The 21097-nt window shown below is 42.5% G+C and overlaps 1 protein-coding gene across 1 annotated transcript in view; it reads left to right on the forward strand.

The window, feature by feature from the left end:
• Window positions 1–6398: 6398 nt before the first annotated feature.
• Window positions 6399–21097, forward strand: part of LOC109909010 (serine/threonine-protein kinase PAK 4-like) — a 29834-nt gene continuing 15135 nt past the window's right edge. Inside the window, exon 1 of the mRNA XM_020507855.2 lies at window positions 6399–6700. The gene's annotated coding sequence lies outside the window, so the exon portion shown is untranslated. The remainder of the gene's footprint in view (window positions 6701–21097) is intronic.

Here is a 21097-nt window from a genome sequence, read left to right on the forward strand (position 1 = left end):
CAAGTTACCACGGTGAAGCAGAACGGGGATATGAACAGGAGGCCGAGCTATACCGGCGACTAGCGGGTGAAACATGCCAACATAACCACAAAGATTTGGGTGAAAGTGGCGATGGCGATTGCTTATTTCATATGCGTGTCAATATCTGCCTTTATTCTGGCAATCTACTATGTTTTCTTTTGGAGTCCGGATCCTGTCAATGCCCCGGCATCGGACAACGTCACCATCCCGGCAGTAACCAATAACACAATGTGCCAGCCAAGGTTATGACTGCGTTAGGTCCGTAGACTATCCTCCGCGATGATATCCCGCGCAATGCTTGACACTTTTTAGATGCGCTTTAGGACACCTGGAGACAACCTAGGCACACGCAGCAATGATGTACCGGGACAGCGAGACGTTATTTGAAGAAGGATATTGGGATTTTTGCAGCAGTCTGCTGAACTATACAGGTTAGCCTACCGAGGAATCAAATTAGAGGTTGACAGCCTAAAGACTTGTGATTGCCTGTAGCATTTCGGATGCAGAGGGAGGGACATTTTATTCAATTAACCCATCCACTCAGATGATCTCTGTTACTATAGAAATGTAGAGACAGTTTAGTACGTAACTCCAGAGCATAGACAAATAATTAACCTTCAGTGGAACTGTTGTAGCCTGTGACACACCCCTATGGACTATCTGTTATCTATTGTGTTGCACTGTACCCCCCCCCCCCCCCCCCCCTGTACAGTTTAAATAGGTATAACAAAAATGTGACAGTTGTTTTTACTTTTTCATTATAGACAGCATTTAGTTTCTAAGTACATAAACATGCACAATGTATGTTTTGGATTTCATTATTCTCTGTGTGTAATATGATATTCTCAAAAGGCAATCAAATAGAATCTAGCAGATGTTTCTTTTGTTACTTTTCCATGGAGAACAGGCACAGGAATTGGGCACACTACATCTGCCTTTTGTCATTTAATGAGTCAAGCGTCTCCTATGATCCTACATGCTTCATGGTTCACAATAGTGATGAAAGAGCGCAGTTTGTCCTCTGACCCCCAGGTGTTTATGTTAACTCCTCTTGATCGGCACTTCTTTTTTGTCAATTTTCGTCATTACCTGTCTATCTTTGTTTTATCAAACTTCAGTTGGTCTATTGCTAAGAGAAGTAAACACAGCCTACCATTAGCCCACTGCTTTCAAACATCATGGCAGTAGCTATGATTGACAATTATTGTTACCACTGAACAGTCAGTTGGTGTACCCCACTACTCTCTCCCTATGCCTCAAAGGCATTTGGGGAAAGCGGGAGAGAGTTGCAACACTTCCTTCGATCAATAATTAAATTGCACTGAAAGTTGTCAGGACCCATTCCTTCTCTCTGGCTGCCTTTGCCTCCATCTCCAAGGCGACACCCATGTATGACTCAGCATGACAGAACAAAGGCTCCAAGAAGGTCACATTTTTTTCAACAGCTGTGATGTGATGGCTCCTGAAGAAGCCTGTCAGTTGACACTTTAAAATAAAAAATGTACACCCAACTTTTGATTAACCAAGGTGGGAACTGGGAAGGTGGATTAGGGTGGACACTCCTGACAGAAGTTGTAAGTGTCGTTAAGAAGGGAACTGAGGGACCTGTCTGAGCTGGATCTGACCCCTACAAATCTGCCACCAGACATTCCCCTCATGTTCCTGCTGTCTATTGGAGTTCTGCCTTCTGTGTAGGCAAAGAAGTATTACCTACACTGCTGTACTTGATATTAAACAGTACACTGAACAACATTGATTAGAAAGTGACACTGGTGCTCTACGATGCCATGGGATCCTGCAATGGGAGCACGGTGCCCTAATGTTCTCTCATTACATTCACTAAAAACAAGATAGTGAGACGGTTAGGGAAAATATCCTAACTGCTGTAGTTGAATTTTCACAAGAAATCGTGTCATTTCCTCAATGTTCTTAGTTTGGTTGTGTGGAATTATCTTGATAACAATATCCACTCCGGGTTCATGACCATTGGACCAATGGAAATTCAATAAGTGCAAGTCATTAGAAAGGTAGAATTGTCTTTATTACCTATTATTATTGTCAATTAATAAAAGAATAGCATACAAATAGCAATACACAGAATTGCAATTGTGGTGTTGTAAGAGAACACTAAAAGTTATTAATATATAGGTAATAATACGAATATTTCATTACAGTTTAGAAAATGTGTAGTATGTGGTCATTATCGAACATTTCCACTTCAACATAATACTAATAAGGGAGAAGATATCTGTTTCGCCACTAGGGGTCATTGTTATATAAATTATGAGTATGTGGACGATTACATCATGCCAGTCTTCTATTCCAATCTGTAACAGCCATATCTGCTGTCCTTGGTGACTTTCCAAAAATAATTATAAACTGGCACACCCAGTTGCAATTGAACATTAATATTGTATTTTGATGACAAAATATGTTGTATACAATATCAGTATTTGCAATGTAACGGAAGCACACAGTGTTGTATTTGCTGATTCTCAGCAATCAATATTTGCTTGAGTTTTCATAATTAAAAGCTGCCGCTCTAACATTCCGTTAAGTACAAAACTAGATATTATAGTAAAACAACTCAACAATTCACGTGGACAACTCACATTATCATGTTGGCATTCCAAAATCTCTTCAATTGAATTGTTGTCAACCAGTCATCAGCCTGAGACTCTCGGTCTCAGTGTGGTCCTCGGGAACTAGTTCCTCCAGATCAGTGTCACAAACTTCCCTTAGGAAGTTCAACTCCAGGGATGTGTGGCCGCAGAGTGCTTGGAAAACGTTACACCCAGACCCAGACCTAGATCCTCAGTGACAGTAGGGACAACGCTTGGCCTGCTGAGGGGGTCTGCTATCTCTATCTCTGCTCACGCCACACATCTCATTAGGCATGCTGCATCGTTTGACCCTGTGACATCTACAATACCCTGTTTGTAGAGAACCATCTATCATCCTACTCCCAACATATCCTTCCTCCAGAAAGCACCAGTTTGGAAGCATGGTGACTTAAGATGTATAGTGGGACTCCAATGCTGAGGTGGTGGAGGAAGACTAATCTTGTAGGGGATTGTTGTTTTCTGAGTGTGACTCTGGAGAGGTGTCAGTCAGAGGGATGTGAGGTCCAGGCCCAGCAGTGCTCAGCAGCACTCGTCTGGGTGTCATCCATTTCCAGAAGCTACTAGAGGGTTTGGTGGAGTTGACCTCTGTGGTAGACTGGTCAATACTATAGGAGTGTCCTCTTTTCAGCCAGCTAGAGATTAACCTACTTCTGGGCGTTTCCCCTGAGCCCTGTGGTGATTGGTAGGGTTGGGAGTGGCAGACATACTCCTCTCTGGCTCCTGACTGGCAGAGCAGAGGGTTCTGGATGACCTGGTCAGTCAGTGACTGGAGGAGGAGTGGGGACATTGCTGAACAAGTGGAGCAGTGGCCACGGCTCATTCCACTAACACACCTGTCCCCAGGCTCCTCGTCCAGGGCATAAGGGTTGCAAATCACATGGTCAACCAGGAGCAGGTCACCCACGGTGTTCTCACAGAGAAAGTAGCCCATGTCTTTTGGGGGACCACTCAGTCTGAGATAGAAATAGCCACTACCTGACCTTTCAACATCTGCAGTCTCCAAAGACTTTCTCTGCCCACCCTGTGCTTCAACTGCTGAGGGTCCATCCTCTGAGGGGTTCTCTTGGCTCTTCTTGACCCCCTCTACCCCTCCATGGAGATCCTCCAGTGAGTGACCATCATGTTCCTCTTCCTCTCCCAGAAGCCATGTCTCTTCCCCCACAGCCTCCTCCTCCATCCCCTCCTCCCCCCTGCTCTTCAGATCCTTCACTAGGAACTTGACCACAGCACTGTGGCGACAGCGGGCGGCATAAGCGAGAGGTGTCCTCCCCTGGCTGTCTGAGCTGCCTGGGTGTGCACCATTCTGGACTAGGAGGCGGACGGCATCCAAATAGCCACATTCGCTGGCCAGGCTGAGGGCGGTGCGACCTTCGCTGTCTCTACGGTCCACCTCCGCCCCCCTAGCCAGGAGCAGCCTCAGGAAATGGGTGCGATCTGCGGTCCGTGGGAGTTTTGCGGCACACATCAGTGGGGTGCGGCCTGTCGCCAGCCCCTGCTGCTCCTCTATGGTGGCATTTACCGCAGCCTCACCCAGTGCAGCTAGGATGAAGTGGGCTAGCTGGACCTTCCCTTCCTCCATGGCCTGGAGGAAGATTCCCACACCAGACCGCTTGATCAAACCACCTGGTTCATCCATCATGTCAGCAGGTGTGAAGAAGAGCTCGACACATTCGCTCTCTATCATCAACACTCACTATAACATCCCAGAATGTGGATTGAGTGTGCAGGGTCAGTCTGTATTGCAATGTGCCCAATAACATATTGATTAGATGGAAAGGCCCCCCAGGCTGTCAGCACTCTCCATTACTGTCCCTCCCCCCTTCCTTTGTTCTCTCACATATCTGATGAGCCAATGACCCTTTAACCTTTTTATTAGATTTTTTTAACATAGATATATTCTACCATCATCATGCTCTTTCAGCTTATTGGAGGAGATATGTTGCTATGGTGACACTAAAAGCACATGACAGGTAGGCTCTTTGTAAGGGGACCATGAGGGGGAGTTACAGGGCTCATCTTCCATTATATTGAGGTGTAGCATACCCAGGGCATTATGTTGAGGTGCGTAGCATACCCTGAACTTAAAAGCATGTTCAGTGGTAATTCTCAATTGAACATGGTTTGCCCATAAAGTTACATTTATGGGGTTACCCAGAGCTGTATATTTAGATAAACAGTACCAGTCAACATTTTGGACACACCTACTTATTCAAGGGGTTTTCTTTATTTGACTATTTTCTACATTGTAGAATAATAGTGAAGACATCAAAACTATGAAATAACACATATGGAATCATGTAGTAACCAAAAAAGTGTTAAACAAATCTAAATATATTTTATATTTGAGATTATTCAAAGAGATCACCCTTTGCCTTGATGACAGCTTTGCACACTCTTGGCTTTCTCTCAACCAGCTTTATGAGGTAGTCACCTGGAATACAGGTGTGCCTTGTTAAAAGTTAATTTGTGGAATTTTTTCCTTCTTAATGCGTTTGTGCCAATCAGTTGTGTTGTGACAAGGTAGGGGCGGTATACAGAAGATAGCCGTATTTGGTAAAAGACCAAGTCCATATTATGGCAAGAACAGCTCAAATAAGCAAAGAGAAATGACAGTCCATCATTACTTTAAGACATGAAGGTCAGTCAATTTGGAAAATTTCAAGAACTTAAAAGTTTCCTAAAGTGCAGTCGCAAAAACCATCGAGCTATTCTGAAACTGGCTCTCATGAGGACTACCACAGGAAAGGAAAACACAGAGTTACCTCTGCTGCAGAGGATAAGTTCATGAGAGTTACCAATCAGAAATTGCAGCCCAAATAAATTCTTCACGGAGTTCAAGTAAAAGACACAGCTCAACATCAATTGTTCAGAGGATACTGCGTGAACCAGACCTTCATGGTCGAATTGCTGCAAAGAAACCACTACTAAAGGAAACCAACAAGAAGAAGAGATTTGCTTGGGCCAAGAAACACGAGCAATGGACATTAGACAGGGGGAAATCTGTCCTTTGGTCTGATAAGTCCAAATTTGAGATTTTTGGATCCAGCCGCTGTGTCTTTGTGAGATGCAGAGTAGGTGAATGGATGATCTCCGCATGTGTGGTTCCCACCGTGAAGCATGAAGGAGGAGGTGTGATGGTACATTGCTGGTGACACTGTCTGTGATTTATTTAGAATTCAAGGCACACTTAACCAACATGGCTACCACAGAATTCTGCAGCGATACGCCATCCCATCTGGTTTGGGCTTAGTGGGACTATCATTTGTTATTCAACAGCACAATGACCCAATACCTCCAGGCTGTGAAAGGGCTATTTGACAAGGAAGGAAAGTGATGGAGTGCTGCATCAGATAACCTGGCCTCCACAATCACCCGACATCAAACCAATTGAGATTATTTGGGATGAGTTAGACGTGAAGGAAAAGCCGCCAACAAGTGCTCAGCATATGTGGGAACGCCTTCAAGACAGTTGGAAAAGCATTCCAGGTGAAGCTGGTTGAGAGAATGCCAAGAGTCATCAAGGCAAAGGGTGGCCACTTTGAAGAATCTCAAATATAAAATATATTTAGATTTGTTTAACACTTTTTTGGTTACTACATAATTCCATAGGTGTTATTTTATAGTTTTGACGTCTTCACTATTATTCTACAATGTAGAAAATAGTAAAATAAAGAAAACCCCTTGAATGAGTAGGTGTGTCCAAACTTTTGACTGGCACTGTATAAATGTATGGCTTTGGGGCAACCATGCTGAACTCCCTAGTCATTACTCTTCTTTCGGTGTTAAACCAACTGTGATTTTGGCAAGGTTAATAGTTGCTGATGTCATATCAATGAAACAATACAATCATTCAATGAATCAATCAAGCATGGTAGTATTGGTTGCTACGGAGCAGCTCCCCGGATGTAGTGTTACCACCAGCAGCCTAAGTATGACGACGGGAAAGTGAGACTTCGGCTAATATTACAGAGTTTTGGGCAGCTTCTTCTATTAAGCGAATCAATAAACTATTTATCCACGTTATCCATTTTAGCGGTGCACGAAGGACATTTAAGGTAATTATGACACGGATCATTTGTCTTTCATTCATTCAGCTATGCCTACTGACTTGACGTTAGTTATCTAAACTAAGTGCTACGTTAGCAACTTGCTACCATTAATACTAGCTAGCTGCTAGTTTGTTTGTTTGGCTAGTGAACCAAAAACGAACTTTTCTAGAATAAGGGTAACTTTATGCAATATAAAGTCATTCACAATGGGTCTTGAAACTCAGTGAAATGAGTCACGGCTAACGTTAGTCTACTCTTTCATTGTAAAAATATAGCAGTTAGCTAACGTTATCGGCCAATAAGAACCTCTAAGCTAGTTTAGTTATTGAGTTGACCAATCCAACTGGTAAACTAACAAACATTACATTGGTTAAGGTATGCTAGTAATCCACTGCTATAGGTAGAAACCGTGTACCTTAAAGTAGCTGTTGTGCTGAGAAACTGATTTTGCTAGCTTGCTCCTTCTATTCAAACGCCCTAGGGAAGCTAAGTGATGTGTGTGGTCTGCTGTGCTGTAGTGTAGTTTATTTTTGTAACCTTTTTTTTAACCAGGTAGGCCAGTTGAGAACAAGTTTTAATTTACAACTGCGACCTGGCCAAGATAAAGCAAAGCAGTACGACAACAAAAACAACAAAGTTACGTGGGATAAACTAAAGTACAGTCAATAACAAAGTTGGACTAGGAGCAGCAATTACTTTGTTTGGAAAGTCAAGATTGAGGTTCTATCCAGAGACCTTTGATGTTAGCTGCAGTCTAATCTAGCTATCTGCTCTACTGAAGAATTCAGGCCTTGTATTATGGCTTTATTTAATCTTTCTTGTAACCGTTCGCTGGTTTGAATCCCCGAGCCGACTGGGTGAAAAATCTCTGTGCCTTTTGAGTAAGGTACTTAACCCTAATTGCTCCGGGGTGGCTATCAATAATGACTGATCCCTGGCCGTGACCCCACTCTCCAACCGTGTCTCAGTGGGATATGCAAAAACAAATGTCCAATTCTCACACAATACACATTTGTACTTGTGTAAAATAGTACAAATGTAAGCGCCCACCAAATTATTATTTATCTAATCTATGAAATCCTGAACTCTAGCCCTGTACAACTCTAATCCTGAACTCTCTCTCTCTCCACAGTTCATTAAGCTGTTGTATTCTGATCAGAGTTCTGATCATGGAATTCTGAACATGTCATGCTGCTACATTTAACTATGTCTACTGTGTCCACAGTGTGTCCTTATTCCCTTTTCCTGTGCTATATACAGATGTCAGTATGAATTCCACAAATGGTGGAATAGGCAACATATGATAACACAACAGCTGATGGCATTAGCTAACTACTCTAGCTAACTAGCCAGCTAATCTATGTAGCTAGCCAGCAAACTAGCAAATAACACTAAAGGGATTTCAAACTGGTTAGTGTAACTGTAGCCAAACAAAAAGTTTTTATTCAAAGTATTAGCGAGCTGGCTAGCATTTGAGGCCAGCAAACATGTTCCTCACACGCTAGGAACGTATTTTGTCCAACGTTATAGTGAGAAGGTGTCTCTTGGTCCCAAAACATTAGTTTTTTTTTTTTTGATACTTGTGGGAAGAGTGCTGCTGATTCTGCCCACTGTATGCGCTTTCGGTAGCCGGATTGCGTCTAGACAGGAGAAATCCACACACAATGCATCCCTGACCACCTGAGATGGTCAGCTGGATCTGAACACCCATCACACCCCAAAGTGACATTTCAATGCGATCTTCATATTCTGATAGCAGAAGTTACATGTAAGTGTCAAGTGTAGACAACCTCTCTCTCTTTCCATCCTTACTTTTGGAGACTTGGCAGCTGATAAATGTTTAGTGCTGGTGTGACAGGGTGCAAGTAAGCAGGGTTGTGTGATCAGTGCCGGGCACTCCACACATTCCTGGCATGTCTGAGTACTGCTGAGGGTCACACAGACGGAACCCCTGCACTCTACCCAAACAAAGACCTACACTACACCCAGTCACCCCAACAGCTCTGTACCACCACACAATCTGTTTGTTAGTGATGGATGTTAGAGATCAACAGATGCAGTGGTAAGCTGTAAGGAGTTTTGGAATAGTCATGTCTAATGTGTTCCCCCACCCAGTCTGTGTCAAGTTATTAAGCTCATCCCAGTTTTGTGTTAGGAGATTGACAGGGTATCTACACGTTGCCCAGAAAGTGTTTTTTAGTTTGTTTACCCAAAAACCACTGTGATATGTGGCTAACAGAACCAACACATTTCTGTTAAGCATTTTTGTGTGGCATAGGCAAATTTTTCCCCATGAATTCTGAGAGTTTTGGAATGGAAGCAAATAAAATAAGAAACAAATTCTTTAAATCACATTGAGACTAGAGTTGTCTGACCGATTATGATTTTTCTACACCGATACCGATTATTGGAGGACCAAAAAAGCCAATGCCGGTTATTTAATTTTTCTCTCTAATATATATATATATATATATGTATGTGTGTGTGTGTGTGTGTGTGTGTAATAATAACAATTACAACAATACTGAATGAACACTTATTTTAACTTAATATAATACATCAAATCTATTTAGTCTCAAATAAATAATGAAACATGCTTAATTTTGTTTAAGTAATGCAAACACACAGTGTTGGAGAAGAAAGTAAAAGTACAATATGTGCCAGGTAAAAAGCTAACGTTTAAGTTCCTTGCTCAGAACATATTTTATTTATTTATTTATTTATTTTACCTTTATTTAACCAGGTAGGCAAGTTGAGAACAAGTTCTCATTTACAATTGCGACCTGGCCAAGATAAAGCAAAGCAGTTCGACAGATAAAACGACACAGAGTTACACATGGAGTAAAAACAAACATACAGTCAATAATGCAGCAGGTGATATGAATATGAAAGCTGGTGGTTCAATATTCCCAGTTCTTCAATTTTCCCAGTTAAGTTTTAGGTTGTAGTTAATATAGGAATTATGACGCATCGACTATTTCTCTCTATACCTTATGTATTTCATATACCTTGACTATTGGATGTTCTTATAGACACTATAGTATTGCCAACATAATCTCGGGAGTTGATAGGCTTGAAGTCATAAACAGTGCTGTGCTTCAAGCATTGCTAAGAGCTGCTGGCAAACGCAGTAAAGTTTGAATGAATGCCTACGAGCCTGCTGCTGCCTACCACAGCTCAGTCAGACTGCTCTATCAAATATCAAATCATAGACTTAATTATAATATAATGAACACAGAAATACGAGCCTTTGGTCATTAATATGGTCAAATCTGGAATCTATCATTTTGAAAACGTTTATTCTTTCAGTGAAATACGGAACTGTGCCGTTATTTTATTTAACGGGTGGCATCCCTAAGTCTAAATATTGCTGTTACATTGCACAACCTTCAATATTATGTCATAATTATGTACAATTCTGGCAAATTAGTTCGCAACAAGCCAGGCGGCCTAAACTGTTGCATATACCCTGACTCTGCATGCAATGAACGCAAGAGCAGTGGCACAATTTCCCTAGTTAATATTGCCAGCTAACATGAATTTCTTGAAAGGCGTTGATGTTTATGGTTAGGTACATTCGTGCAATGATTGGTTTTGTTAAATCGTCACCTGTTTTGCGAAGTAGGTTGTGATTCGATGATAAATTAACAGGCACCGTATTGATTATATGCAATGCAGGACAAGCTAGTTAAACTAGTAATATCATCAACCATGTGTAGTTAACTAGTGATTATGTGAAGATTGATTGTTTTTTATAAGATAAGTTTTTAATGCTAGCTAGCAACTTACCTTGGCTCCTTGCTGCACTCACGTAACAAGGTGGTCAGCCTGCCACGCAGTTTCCTCGTGGAATGCAATGTAATCGACCGTAAATGTCTATAATTGGCATCCAAAAATGCAGATTACCGATTGTTGTGAAAACTTGAAATCGGTCAACCTCTAATTGAGACCCAAAGGACGCCTGGCCTATGCTTTCGCTGGTAGTTAGTAGAAAATACATTTTATTACTTCTCTGTGTTCTCAGATGTATTTTTGGGGGGTGGTTGTGTATAGACCATTCAGTTCACCGATAGTTAGGCTTACAATTGTAACTCTTTCTAACAGGAGGCTTCAATTAACTCCATCTCTCATTTTCCTTTTTTTCCTGCCTCCATAAATCCCCTTTTTAGTAGAGAACAGAGAGTGGAGTGGGGCGGCAGTGTGACGTTGTAGTTGAGAGACCCTAGATCAGAGGCCACACTGGGTCCACATGATCACGGACGGCATGTTGTCGTTCTTTTGATCTGAGCCCGAAAGTTGCCTCCATAGGGGAGAAAAACACAGCTGTATAAATTGTTTCCAGTAGAGAATTCGGAAAGAGAAATGGAAGGCATCAAGTAGCCTCTAGTGCTGATTTTATAGAGGACGGCCTACGTGCATTCATTGGTCATGTTCGTAGACCACTTATGAACAAGTTCAGGTTTAACTCATCCACACAACATGTAGTACCTAGACTAGTCCTAAAACTAGACTTCCAGCGTATGTACAGATGTTCAGGGCCATTATGTGTGAAATCTTCTCATTTCAGCTACCAAAGTAATGTAGGCTAGCCTCTAATGATGTGCTTTGCTTTTTTTCCTCCCACTACTATTCCACACCCTGTAGGCCTACATGTCCTATCTTTTTTTAGGAGCCCTCTCTCTCCCCTCCGCCCCAGGCGAAAAGTAGAGTCAACTTTTCATTTGAAGGGCTTTAGCACAGCTACTACTGTATTTTCACACCATGCCTCACTATTTGGCTATTAAAATGTTTTCATCTGACCCAGGGAGGTGCCTCACTCCAACTTTCTACTAGACAGTCAATCCCTCGTTGAGTCTTTAACTCACTTTCTCTCTCTGATTATAATTTTATAAGACACAGAATCTAATGGACTCACTTTCTCATCAGTTGCGCTTCTCTCTCTCTCTCTCTTGCTCGCACATTCCTGTCTCGCTTTCTGAGTCCTACCTCACTCTCTTCTGAGCAACTCAGTCTCACTGAGGGGGAGAGTGATCAGGGGATATTATGCTGTAGTCCTGAATGTGTGGACTGGTCATCTCATCAGCCCTGGCTTCACATTATCATACTCTGCATTTCAGTTTAAGCAACGATTGCAGCTGGCTGGCATTGTTTTCAGATAAGGCTGATATGTCACTATGTGGGTAAGAGTGATGGCATTGGGAATCTCTTGTCATCTATGTCTCTTAAACAAAGCCCTGTCTGTGTAGGTCATGCTGACTGTAATATAGGCTCAGTGTAGTAGACTGTAGGCTACACACAGTACAGTGAATTGTTTTCCATGTTTGCAATGTGTAATCGTTTCAATCAGAAAGGTCCACAATCAAGCTAGGACCTGCTTGCCTGGTAATAGAAAGTTCTTGTGTACACAGCTTGGCGGGGGATTGTGGGTAATGGGCTGGCCACATTTCCCCTCTGCTTTAACTGTTGCACAATGAGAGAATATAATAATGAATTGTGGTTGCTGCAAAACAAGAAAAAAGGTGCTGTTACATTATGCAGGCATATTTATTTGATTGAACCTTTATTTAACTAGGCAAGTCAGAACAAATTCTTATTTACAATGACGGCCTACCGGGGAACAGTGGGTTAACTGCCTTGTTCAGGGGCAGATTTTTACCATGTCAGCTCGGGGATTAGATCCAGCAACTTTTCGGGTTACTGGCCCAACTCTCTAACCACTAGGCTACCTGTCGCATAAACCTGGAATATTCTAAGTGAATGAGGCAGTGTTTTTGTTCCTGCCGGTGAATAGGCTCTGCCGCTGTAGGCATGAAAAAAACTACACTGATTGTGCAGACTGAGCAAAGACAGTGTTGACTGCCATTTTGATACCAATGTCATCCATTTATTTTTCTATTTCACACAACTTTCCAAGCTGCTCTGCACAAGCTAGATATTAGCCTAGGGGACCCAATTTTACCTCAATATTTACATGTGATCATACAAGTGCTTGACAGTATGACTTCATAATTGTTTTGATGATGGTAACATACCATAGGCTAATTACAGGGCTAAGCACGGCAACATTACTTTGCCAATTACAGTGTGTAGATGTATCTATGTTCACCCCCCCCCCCCCCCAAACGGAGCTTCTTTGAAATTGGAGGCTGTTGGTTGAAGAGTTTGGTTTATTTTTTCATCTCTACTGTTTGCTGTGATTTCTCCCAGGTCCTTTTTGATGTGGATCTAATAAGTTGAGGTACAGCCCTCCCATGTGCTGCTGGGCTTTGTGTGGTTTGCTGTTTGCACTGAAGAGATGGAGGGTGAAAGTAGGGATGGATATCTCCTGTCCTCGAGGGGCTGGAGTGGTGTCACACTTTTTCCCCATCTGTAGCAAAGATGGTTGATTTAAACTAATTGCATTCTAAACTGAAGGTCATGATTGTTATTAGGTGTGTTAGCTGGGACAAAAGTGACACAAATCAGGACTCTGAGGACTGGAGTTTCCCCACCCCTGCTCTAGTCAAGCCAACTAGTTCCTGGGCCCAGCAGCACAATTGCCTACTGTGACATATCTCTTGCAACACAACTCTCATAGCAGTTGCATAATTCATTACTTCCTCTTCCTTGTCACCTGGCAAGTTTGTCATCACATTGTATGAGTCAACTTTTTGGGTTTGTTTTAAGGTTGGCTCGGCATCAACTGCAGACAGACTGGGTGGAAGGGGCAGTTTTGTTACGATCACATGTGGCGATCAGCGGTGTGACGTGACCACAAGCTGCAAGATGAATTGCAGATACTGTAAATGAATGCAATGCGAGATTATGCAGAGTAGCTGAGCATGTGCATGGGTCTGCTTCACTAAGCTACAACGTGACCGCAGCTGGACAAAAACAGCAGAGGAGTTTAGCCTCACTCTTGTTGCTTTTAGTTGTTATGGAGGCCAGCCCGATACTGTTGTTTAGTTCATGAATCGCTGACTCTACCTTTAACTTGATTGACCGATTCCGTTAACACGAACTCTCCTCATTTGAAATGTCATAGTTTTGTTTCTCAACTGAATCAGCATAGCTTGATATGTCAAACATGCTTGTTAGCGTAGTTTGACAAGATGTTTGAATAGCACCCGAGTCGTTATGCAATGAAAGCCTGGCTTGTCAACCTCTGCAGTGTGCTTTAGCCTCAACTAAAGAGAACAATTATTACGACTATTGAGTTGCAAGCTGGAAGCTTAGGAAATTAATCTCATAGTTCTCTCTTTTTCTTGACATATGTGATGGCTTGTATTTGAGAATTTTAGGGAGGCCCTTCTCTCTGACTGTCAAAGTCCAGACGGACAGATTATTTCAAATGTAGTGTTGGCTATCAAAGCACTTTGAACTGACTGACCCGTATCCCAGTGGAAGCTCACATTCCCTGCTTTATCATTGACCTTTGCACATTCCTCAGCCAGACCTGGACGTATGCATGGATTGGCTAAGGCAGCAAGGGCTTTGTTTGAACCCAGCTTCTGGATTGGTTAGTATCGGACATGTCAAGCCCCATTCACATTTGCGTTGTTTTTCCCATATAGAGAACTGTTCTCTTTATATCCACACTACCCCTTGCCATTTGTTTATTTAACTAGGCAAGTCAGTTAAGAACAAATTCTTATTTACAATGACAGTCTACCAAATGGCCTCCTGCGGGGATTAAAAATAAAATATAGGACAAAACAGCATAAAGAGACCTAAGACAACATAGCAAGGCAGCAACACATGACAACACAGCATGGTAGCAACAAAACATGGTACAAACATTATTGGGCACAGACAACAGCACAAAGGGCAAGATGGTAGAGACAACAATATATAAATCCAATCAAATTTTATGTCACATACACATGGTTAGCAGATGTTAATGTGAGTGTAGCGAAATGCTTGTGCTTCTAGTTCCGACCATGCAGTAATATCTAACAAGTAATCTAACCTAACAATTTCACAACTACCTTATACACAAGTGTAAAGGAATGAATAAGAATATGTACATAAAAATATATGAATGCGCGATGGCCGAACGGCATAGGCAAGATGCAGTAGATGGTATAGAGTACAGTATATACATATGAGATGAGTGATGTAGTGTATGTAAACATTATATGAAGTGGCATTGTTTTAAAGTGGTTTGATACATTTACCGTTCTGTATTTTTTTCTAACGGATGGCATCCATAAGTCTAAATATTGCTGTTCCATTGCACAACCTTCAATGTTATGTCATAATTATGTACAATTCTGGCAAATTAATTACGGCCTTTTGTTAGGAAAAAATGGATTTCACACAGTTCGCAATGAACCAGGTGGACCAAACTGCTGCATATACCCTGACTGTTTGCACGGAACGCAAGAGAAGTGACACAATTTCCATAGTTATAAGAAATTCATGTTAGCAGGCAATATTAACTAAATATGCAGGTTTAAAAATATATACTTGTGTATTGATTTTAAAGAAAGGCATTGATGTTTATGGTTAGGTACATTGGTGCAACAACAGTGCTTTTTTCGCAAATGCGCTTGTTAAATCATCACCTGTTTGTCGAAGTAGGCTGTGATTCAATGAGAAATTAACAGGCACCGCATCGATTATATGCAACGCAGGACACACTAGTTAAACTAGTAATATCATCAACCGTGTGTAGTTAACTAGTGATTATGATTGATTGATTGTTTTTTATAAGTTAAGTTTAATGCTAGCTAGTAACTTACCATGGCTTCTTGCTGCCCTCACGTAACAGGTAGTCAGCCTGCCATGCAGGCTCCTCGTGGAGTGCAATGTAAGGCAGGTGGTTAGAGCGTTGGACTAGTTACCGGAAGGTTGCAAAAACGAATCCCCGAGCTGACAAGGTAAATATATCGTTCTGCCCCTGAACAAGTCCATTAACCCACCGTTCCTAGGCCGTCATTGAAAATAAGAATGTGTTTTAACTGACTTGCCTAGTTAAATAAAGGTGTAAAAAAAAAAACAACGATTTACCGATTATGAAAACTTAATCGGCCATTCCGATTAATCAGTCGACCTCTACTCACTACCCTCTGGAGAGCCTTACGGTTGTGGGTGGAGCAGTTGCCGTACCAGGCGATGATACAGCCTGACAGGATGCTCTCGATTGTGCACCTGTAAAAGTTTGATTGTTTTTGGTGACAAGCTGAATTTCTTCAGCCTCCTGAGGTTGAGGAGGCGCTGCTGCGCCTTCATCACGCTATCTGTGTGGGTGGACCATTTCAGTTTGTCCGTGATGTGTATGACTAGGAACTTAAAAATGTCCACCTTCTCCACTACTGTCCCATCGATGTGGATAGGGGGCTGCTCCCTCTGCTGTTTCATGAAGTCCACGATCATCTCCTTAGTTTTGTTGACATTGAGTGTGAGGTTATTTTCCTGACACAACACTCCGAGGGCCCTCAACTCCTCCCTATAGGCCGTCTCGTCGTTGTTGGTAATCAAGCCGACCCCTGAAGTGTTGTCTGCAAACTTGATGATTGAGTTCGAGGCGTGCATGGCCACGCAGTCATGGGTGTACAGAAGAGAGCTGAGAACGCACCCTTGAGGGGCCCCAGTGTTGAGGATCAGCGGGTTGGAGATGTTACCTACCCTCACCACCTGGGGGCGGCCCGTCAGGAAGTCCAGGACCCAGTTGCACAGGGCAAGGTCAAGACCCAGGGTCTTGAGCTTAATGACGAGTTTGGAGGGTACTATGGTGTTTAATGCTGAGCTGAAGTCAGTGAACAGCATTCTTACATAGGTATTCCTCTAGTCCAGATGGATTAGGGCAGTGTGAAATGCGGACTCAACTCTTTTGACAGTTCACTTCACATATTTTTTGGGCTTAGTCCTCCGCATGCACATTGCTAGGTTTAGAAAGAAACCCAGATCTATTTCCAACATTCACACAAAGTGCAGAATGTGCTATCGGACAGCTAGATATACCGACATACATTTTGGAATCTAATAGATTGCATTTAGTTAAGAGGAGACAATAATTGTAATCAGAAGATACTTTTAACATGTAAATGTTATTGGAAACAGAATAAATAGAAGAATAACTGCAGATTAAAATAATGAAATTGTACATCCAATGTCGACGACTGCCCCTTCAAAATGATGTTTTTCTGGTGTTAAACTTTGTATGCCATGTTATAGAGCAGCTTATCAGGAACACAGAACACTTTTTAGTTTGAGGTTAGGATTTACCATTGCTGAGATCTTATTTTCACATGATCAGAAAAGGTCAAAAAGGTCACGGACGGGTAAATGGTAATCCCTTGTCAAAATGGCACCAAATCACCTGTCTTAATTTCAACACATTTAGTCCCATATCTTAAGATGGTGGTCATATTGTTATGACATTTTCAGGGTTGCTGTAGAACACAAGTTAAATATTCAAATCAAATTGAAGTTTTTGTCACATGCGCCGAATACAACAGGTGTAGACGTTACAGTGAAATGCTTACTTACAGGCTCTAACCAATAGTGCAAAAAAGGTATTAGGTGAACAATGGGTATGTAAAGAAATAAAACAACAGTAAAAAAAGACGGGCTATATACAGTAGTGAGGCTACATACAGACACCGGTTGTTGAGGTAGTATGTACATGTAGATATGGTTAAAGTGACTATGCATATATGATGAACAGAGAGTAGCAGTAGCGTAAAAGAGGGGTTGGTGGGTTGCGGGACACAATGCAGATAGCCTGATTAGCCAATGTGCGGGAGCACTGATTGGTCGGCCCAATTGAGGTAGTATGTACATGAATATATAGTTAAAGTGACAATGCATACATGATAAACAGAGTTTGGGGTGGGGGGGGGGGCACACAGTGCAAATAGTCTGGGTAGCCATTTGATTACCTTTTCAGGAGTCTTATGGCTTGGGGGTAAAAACTGTTGAGAAGCCTTTTTGTCCTAGACTTGGCACTCAGGTACCGCTTGCCATGTAGTAGTAGAGAGAGCAGTCTATGGCTGGGGTCTTTGACATCTTTTAGGGCCTTCCTCTGACAACCCCTGGTGTAGAGGTCCTGGGTGGCAGGCAGCTTAGCCCCAATGATGTACTGGGCCGTACGTACTACCCTCTGTAGTGCCTTGCGGTCAGAGGCCAAGCAATTGCCGTACCAGGCAGTGATGTTGCAGCTGTAGAACCTTTTGAGGATATCAGGACCCATGCCAAATATTTTTAGTTTCCTGAGGGGGAATAGGCTTTGTCGTGCCCTCTTCACAACTGTCTTGGTGTGTTTGGACCATTCTAGTTTGTTGTGGACACCAAGGAATTTGAAGCTCTCAACCTGTTCCATTACAGCCCCATCGATGAGAATGGGGGCGTGCTCGGTCCTCCTTTTCCTGTAGTCCATAATCATCTCCTTAGTCTTGGTTACGTTGAGGGATAGGTTGTTATTCTGGCACCACCCGGCCAGGTCGCTGACCACCTCCCTATAGGCTGTCTCGTCGTTGTCTGTGATCAGGCCTACCACTGTTGTGCCGTCAGAAAACGTAATGATGGTGTTTGAGTCGTGCCTGGCCATGCAGTCGTGGGTGAAAATGGTGTGGACTGAGCACGCACCCCTGGGGAGCTCCAGTGTTGAGGATCAGCGTGGCAGATGTTGCTACCTACCCTCACCACCTGGGGGCGGCCCGTCAGGAGGTCCAGGATCCAGTTGCTAAGAGGGAGGTGTTTAGTCCCAGGATTCTTAGCTTAGTGATGAGCTTTGAGGGTACTATGGTGTTGAACGCTGAGCTGTAGTCAATGAATAGCAAACAGGAAACCATTCACCCAGAGTGGAATTATACAAATTAGGAACGTAATTTGCAAATGAGGCAGTATGGAATACATAATTACAGTAATTTAACCCAATTTAAGGTAGGGTGGTCATATTATTAACAGATCTTCATGCTTTACGCAAAACTGAAGAGTTTATGAAATTAGAAAACGTTACTTTATGCAAATTAGATAATATATTCAGACCCCTTGACTTTTTCCACAATTTGTTATGTTACAGCCTTATTCTAAAATTGATTTCAATTGTTTTCTTCATCAATCTACACACAATAGCCCACAATGACCAAGCAAATCCAGGTTTTTGCAAATTTAGTAAAAATAAATAACTGATCACATTTTACGTAAGCATTCAGACCTTTTACACTACTTTGTTGAAGCACCTTTGGCAGCTAGTACAGCCTCCAGTCTTCGTGGGTATGATGCTACAAGCTTGGCACACCTGTATTTGGGGAGTTTCCCATTTTTCTCTGCAGATCCTCAAGCTCTGTCCGGTTAGGTGGGCAGCGTTGCTGCACAGGTATTTTCAGGACTCTCCAGAGATGTTCGATCAGGTTCAAGTCCGGGCTCTGGCTGGGCCACTCATGGACATTGAGATTTGTCCCGAAGCCACTCCTGCGTTGTCTTGGCTATGTGCGTAGGCTCATTCTTCTGTTGGAAGGTGAAACTTCGCCCCAGCCCAAGGTCCTGGAGAAGGATTTCTCTGTACTTTGCTCTGTTCATCTTTCCCTCGATCCTGACTAGTCTCCCGGTCCCTGCCGCTGAAAAATATCCCCACAGCATGACGCTGCCACCATGCTTCACCGTAGGGATAGTGCCAGGTTTCCTCCAGATGTGACGCTTGACATTCAGGCCAAAGAGTTCAATCTTGGTGGAGGCCACTGTTCTTGGGGACCATCAATGCTGTAGAAATGTTTTTGTACCCTTCCCCAGATCTGTGTCTTGGAGCTCTACGGACAATTCCCTCGATGGCATGCTTTTTGCTCTGACATGCACTGTCAACTGTGGGATCTTTTTATATAGGCAGGTGTGTGCCTTTCCAGATCATGTCCACTCAATTGAATTTACCACAGGTGGACTCCAATCAAGCTGTAGAAACACTTCAAGGATGATCAATGGAAACAGGATGCACCTGAGCTCAATTTCGAGTCTCATAGCAAAGGGTCTGAATACTTATTTAAGTAAGGTATTTCTGTTTTTCTATTTTAAAATTTGCCAAAATCTCAATGTGTTTTTGCTTTGTCATTATGGGGTATTGTGTAAAGACTGAGGGGAAAAAACGTTCATACATTTTTAGCATAAATCTGTAATGTAACAAAATGTCAAAAGTCAAGGGGTCTGAATACTTTCTGAATGCACTCTATATACACAAGTATGTTGACACCCCTTCAAATGAGTGGCTTCATTACAGAGTTCCTGTGTAATGCGTTATGATTTCCCTTCACTGGAACTAAGGGACCTAGCCCGAACCATGAAAAACGGCACCAGAACATTATTCCTCCTCCGCCAAACTTTACAGTTGGCACTATGCACTCGGGCAGGCAGCGTTCTCCTGGCATCCATCTGCCAGATGGTGAAGCGTGATTCATCACTCCAGAGAATGCGTTTACACTGCTCCAGAGTCCAATGGTGGCGAGCTTTACATCACTCCAGCCGACGCTTGGTATTGCGCATGGTGATATTAGGCTTGTATATTTCATGAAGCTCCAGACTAACAGTTATTGTGCTGACATTGTGTCTAGAGGCAGTTGGGAACTCGGTAGTGAGAGTTGCAACTGAGGACAGATGATTTTTACGCCTCTTCAGCACTCGGCAGTCCCGTTCAGAGCTTGTGGCCTAACACTTTGCAGTGTAGCCGTTGTTGCTCCTAGATGTTTCCATTCACAATAACAGCACATAGTTGATTGGGGCACCTCTAGCGGGGCAGAAATTTGATTAACTGACTTGTTGGAAAGGTGGCATCCTATGACTGTTTCAAGTTGAAAGTCATTAAGCTCTTCAGAAAGGACATTCTACTGTCAATGTTTGTCTATGGAGATTGCATGGCTGTGTGCTCGATTTTTATACACCTGTCAGCAATGGGTGTGGCTGAAATAGCCGAATCCACTCATTTGAAGGGGTGTCCACATACTTTTGTATATGTGTATGTGACCAATAATATTTTTAATATATATATATATTAGTTCAAGTGTTCCCCAGCACATTAGCAGCAACTCATTATGATGGCAGTCATGGGATCTTCACAAATCTTTTTGACATTTGCTTCAGCATAATTATTTGACAACATTTGCTTACACTATGAACAGTTTTGATGGAGGAAGCTACAGTGCATGTTTTTGTTCCGAGGCCTTTCTCTTCACTGGTTGCTTGTGTTCATCAGGCCAGGTCGCAATTGTAAATGAGAACTTGTTCTCAACTTGCCTACCTGGTTAAATAAAATAAAAATCCGCTGACAATCCTGTTCAAATTAGCAGTCACTCAGGGTATTTCACAAGATGCTGTTGAAGTATTGATAAGACAGTGCTATAATAAATATGCGAGTACATTAGTATTTACCAGTAGTTGAACATTCCTGTTTCCCCCTGATGTGCCTAGGTCAAGCTTTCAGCTTGATCGTGT

The sequence above is a fragment of the Oncorhynchus kisutch genome, linkage group LG18 (assembly GCF_002021735.2).
Source record: "Oncorhynchus kisutch isolate 150728-3 linkage group LG18, Okis_V2, whole genome shotgun sequence".
In the NCBI taxonomy this organism is placed as follows: domain Eukaryota; kingdom Metazoa; phylum Chordata; class Actinopteri; order Salmoniformes; family Salmonidae; genus Oncorhynchus; species Oncorhynchus kisutch.